This window comes from Ornithorhynchus anatinus, chromosome 11 (genome assembly GCF_004115215.2).
Source record: "Ornithorhynchus anatinus isolate Pmale09 chromosome 11, mOrnAna1.pri.v4, whole genome shotgun sequence".
Lineage (NCBI taxonomy): Eukaryota > Metazoa > Chordata > Mammalia > Monotremata > Ornithorhynchidae > Ornithorhynchus > Ornithorhynchus anatinus.
This window is the reverse complement of record NC_041738.1, coordinates 40831189-40836683: the sequence shown is the minus strand read 5'-3', so window position 1 is coordinate 40836683 and position 5495 is coordinate 40831189.

Here is a 5495-nt window from a genome sequence, read left to right as displayed (position 1 = left end):
TTTGTGAAGTCCACCCGTCTCTTTCTTCTCTCTTCTTCACCCGACTCCGCCATTTGTCTGCTGGGGTAATCTTGGGCAATTCACTTCACTCTCTGGGCCTCAGTTACCTCATCTGTAGAATGGGGATTGAGACTGTGAGCCACAAGCGGGACAAGGACTGTGTCCAACCCGATTTACATGTATCCACCCCAGCACTTACTACAGTACAGTAGTTTTAAGAGGTTTCATTTTAAGAGATTTAAGAGGCTTGGGTGGGCCCTGTAGGCTGGTCATTGTGACTGAGTTGGAAATGCGGGGGGTGTCTCTTACTGTGATCCTGGCATTCAGCTTAAAAACCCACAGAGCTAATAATAAAAATAATGACAATAATAATAATTGTGATGTTTGGTAAGGGCCTGCTATGGGCCGAGCACTCTTCTAAGTGCTGGGGTAGATATAGGATAAGCAGATCAGTCACAGCGTCTGTGCCCAACAAGGCTCACAGTCTAAGAGGGCGGGAGAAGCGGTATTTACTCTGTGGAGTCAGCTCTTGGCTGACTTTTCAAAATAAATCCCACTCCACTGTCCTCTGTTTCAGTGGTCATGGAGCTTGAATTCTCCAGCTTCAGCCCTCTGTAGAGAACATTTCACAGTGTGCTTGTTTGGAGACGACAAACAGATCTGTGTGGCCCCAGTTGATCGGCTCCATCTTTTAAGAACTACCCTTTGGTGCGTCTGTATTTGCTGGGCTGTTTGCTAAGGTAAAAATCCTAGGATTCCCAGCTCCATCGCTTTGCCGTGTGAGTCAGGAACACTGTTTGCTCAGAGCTGAGGCCCCTGGAAAATAGAAATGCCACCTAAACAGAGGGAGGTGAACAGGAGGAGGCCACAGATAAAGGCATGGCTGAAGGCATACGGGAAAATCTGGAGCCGATGCTTTGGCTGGCCTTATTATTCCACCTAGACTGGGTCTGAAGTTTTCCGAGCAGGTAGATTCCAGAGACCCCTTTTCAAGAGCAACCGATCCCAAGGGGTCCCGGGGGACTGCCGACCTCGAGCCTCTCTCCTCCCTCCGGTCTATACTACCTGCCGCTACCCAGATCACCCTTCTAAAACATCACTTAACACATCTCTCGCTTCTTCAGAAACCTCTACTGGTTACCCATTTCCTTCCCATCATCAACCCTAAATTTCGTTCAGTTGACTTCCAGGTCCTCCACCAGCTATCCTCTCACATAAAAGCTCTCTTCCCCTGATCACCCTCCTTGCTTCTCACAGCTACACTTTCACCCTCCCGTGTCCAACCCTTTGCGCATGCTGTTCCCTCTACCTGCAACCTCCTCCTCCCCTCAAATCCACCAGATTGCCATCCAGGATCACCTTTCAAGCCCTCCTAAAATCCTACTTACTCCAAGAAGCATTACTTTCCAACGTTTTGTACTTCCTCACAGACCAACAGCTGCCCCTGACACTCAAATATTTCCCCTGACGCTCAGCACTTGGGTGTATACATGTAGCCTCACTGGTACATCTAATCATTCATCTATTTCATCCTGACAGACTCATGGTACTAGCTCTTATATTTTTGTTCCTCCCATTCCTTTGATTTGGAAATAATTTATGTTTGTCTCCCCAGCTAGATTGCATGGCAGAATGGATATAGAGCTTGGGCCTGGGAGTCAGAAGGTCATGGGTTCTAATCCCGATTCCGCCATTTGTCATCTGTGTGATCTTGGGCAAGTCACTTCACTTCTCTGGGCTTCAGTTACCTCATCTGTAAAATGGGGATTGAGACTGTGAGCCTAAGTGGGACAAGGACTTTGTCCAACTCGATTTTCTTGTATCCACCCCAGCATTTAGTACAGTACCTGGCATATAGCACTTAACGAATACCAGAATTATTATTATTATTAGCAGTAGTAGTCCCACTGAAGGCAGGTGCTGTTTTGACCTTCACGAGAATATACACGATATTCGCTCAAGAATGAAGTTCACTGCTCTGCACATACCAGATTCTTAAAGCCATTGATTTAGTGGGATCAAAAGGCAAAGGAGAAAGAAAGGTGGCTGTTCCCATCGCCCAGCACATCTGGGGACAGAGATTTATCCAGTCGTATTTATTAAGTGCTGACTGTGTGCAGAGCACTATACTAAGCTCTTGGGAAAGTACAGTACAACAGTGAGCAGTGATATTCCCTGCCCGCAATGAGCTCACAATCTAGAGGTGGTGGGGAGCACAGACATCAAGACACATAATATTACAGATAAGTACTGTGGGGCTGGTGGGGCAAAATCTGTTGTGGACAGGTGCTGGGCAGCAAAAGCTGAATTGGATTGTCATGCGGGGAGCACCTGGAAAATCCATCAGCAGGGCTTCTCATCACCAGCCCCAAAAGGAAGAGCCAGCAAAAAGCTAGAGGGTAGATGGCATCCAGTTTCCTGAGTTAAGGGGCGAGCAGTACGTTAGAGCGGGATCAGTGACTCGGGGTGGACGTCCTAATCCGATATCCCTTCTGAGATTCATTCATTCATTCAGTCGTATTTACTGAGCGCATACTGTCTTGCAGAGCACTTTACTAAGCACTTGGAAAGTACGATTCACCTGCAGAGACAATACCTGCCCAGAACGGGCTCACAGTCTAGAAGCGGGGAGACTTCCAGTAGGCCTCAGTGAATAATTTTCATTTCTACTTTATATCCAACACCATAGTTGCTTCAGCCCCTCCATGCCACCTAAGCACGTGAACGACCACACCCCCGTAACACTTGCTTACACATTTTACCCTCTCAACCTGCTATTTAAGGGACTGTTTCCCCAGCTAGACGGTAAGTTCCTTGAGGGCAGGGATCATGTCTTCCAGAGACCTCACTGTGGGCAAGGAATGTGTCTACCAACTCTGTTGTAGTCTCCCAAGCACTTAGTATGGTACTCTGGACACAGCAAGTACTCAAGAAATACTATTTATTAATTGATTTTTGTGTTCTTCCAAATGCTTAATAGAGTGCTCTGTACACAGTAAGCACTCAGGAAATGCAATCGATCAACTGATTGATCGGCTGTGGGGTGGAATGAGGCCTGCAGGCCTGCCTCAGTTCTAGAGAAACCTCTAGAACGTCTCTGGGCCGCAGGGCGGACTTCAGCTGGAGGGAAAATTTCAGCTCATCGTGATAGCTGGGTCAGAAATGATAAGTCTTCTCCACCATCTACAGCCTTCTCAACCCACATTTCTTCCCTTTAAAATGGGGATAAAATGGGGAACTGGTATCCGACACAGTCCGCTGCATTTGTAGGGAACGTGGCACCGACCTACAAGTCAGGAGCCCTGGATTCAAATCCCAGCTCCACCAGAAACTAACTCTGTGACTAAATCACATAATCTCTGCCTCCCCCACATGTAAAATAGGAATAACACATGCCCCTCGTTACCTAGCAGGGATTCTGGAGAGATGAAAATTAAGCAAACATATCAGTGGTATTGAGCAACTGCTGCAATAAACGCACTGGAGATTATACCAGTATCAAGGCATGGTCCCTGCCTTCTAGGGGCTTATGCTCTAATACTAAAATCATTCTGAGGCTTTGAAGAACATCTGAAGTGGAACAGTGAAAATGGGCCTCTTCTAGCAGCCCCTGGGAAAGAATGTGGCCTCAATAGTAATAATAATGGCATTTGTTAAGCGCTTATTATGTGCCAAGCACTGTTCTAGGCACTGGAGGGAGGGCGGATACAAGGTGATCAGGTTGTCTCACGTGGGGTTCACAGTCTTAATCCCCATTTTACAGATGAGGTCACCGAGGCACAGAGACTTACAGCGTTGATGGCAGCTTTTCCTTTGGACCCTCTGGAGGGTGGACTTGGGACTGGATTTTGAGATGGTGGGCTTGGAGGAAAGGGAGAAGAGGAGGAGAGGGAGGAGAAGGAAATGGAATCAGGGTGGGAAAAGGTAGGAGAGGAAGGTAAAAGCATTCCGACCCTCTTTGCTGCAGTCTCTGCCTCTGCCACCGCAGCCCAGTTTTTCTTGCCTTCTCCGGTCCCTCGAACCAGGCCGGGGGCTGCTCTTGCTCCCACCCACAGCCCCAAGAGGATGAGACATCCATCAGCCCGCTCGCCTCTCATCCGCCGAGCCAGCCTGGTGGCTCCAAAGCCACTGTGCCACCAGCTTAGTGAAGCCGGCCTCTTGGCTCCATTCCCGGCCTGCTCCCGGTTTCAAGGGGTGGGGTAAGTTAGCTACAGCTGCCCGCCCCGGCCAAAAAACCGTCGGGGGGTGAAGCTAATGGCGATTAGCTTCGCTCCCTTGGTGCCAAAGAACGGGATGACGCCCCCACCCTCCCGACGCCCCCAGGGTTGGCGCCTATGGTCTCCAGGGAATCAACGGATGTAAAGGAGGAGAGAGGATGCTGCTGCCCCTCGAGGCAGGAATGAGTCTGGAGAGGCTGCTGGCACGGGAAGCATTCCCACGTGCTGTGACCGTGAGACCGGCGGGGAAGAGGATGGGCCGACGAAGGAGGTTGCAGGCAATCCCTTGCCCGCTTCTTAAGCGAGCGGGAAGAGGTCTTGGGGAGAGAAGGAATCCACACTCCATTCTGAAACACACCTAGCTGCTACAAAAATAAGTAGGACACTGTTCTCTTGTCAAGTATTGCGTGGGATCTATCAGGAACATCAGTGCCAAGGTTGAAAGGGACCCATGGGTCTCGAAGGTGCCGCTAGAGGACCAAGAAGGCAGGGATCCTCCAAGCTGACTTCAGAACTGAGTTGCTGAGACCTTTTGCTTCTCTTCCTCCTCCTCCTCTTCTTGCTCCTCCTCATCCTCCTCTTCCTCTACCTCCTCCTCCTCCTTCCCCCATCTCTTTCTCCTCCCCTTTAGCCATTAGTGAAAGTACTGGAGGATGGGCAGGAGGCATTAAAAAGAACATGGACCTCGGATCAATTGCTTTTACTCTTTGGCAGCAGTTCTAATCCAAAGTTTAGTGAGGAAGGATGTTGGAGCCGTTGGCTGACATTCGGCCTTTAGACCTCGTGGCTTTTGATTAACCGTGTTTTCCCTCACCCTGACGGTTGACTGCTTGCTTTCCCCATGTCTGCCAGCAGACTCAGTCTCAGTCAAGCTGAGACTAGTGAAAACTTAGGTGTGGCCACCCCCAAATGTCCATCCATTGGCATGGGTCTTGCCATGAAAAAGCCCCAGCCAATTTTGCCGCAAAAGGTTGTCTGATTTTCCCGGTCTTTGAAGTTTCTGATCTAGGGCCGGGGAGAGAAGAGGATGGGGGTTAGCCGACTCTATCTCAAAGGCCCCTTATATGGACCTGGAAGTACCACCCGTCCCTTCCGCTGGCAACATAGGGAGGAGACAGCAGGGGAAGGACAGCAAGCCTTCGGGGATGAACAGTTCCGTCGGCTAGGAACCTCTTGGCAGGCACAGACCGTAGACTGTAAGCTCATCTCTGGACGCCGAGCTCATTATGTGTATTGCACTCTCCCAAGCACTTAGTACAGTTCTCTGTGCATAGTACG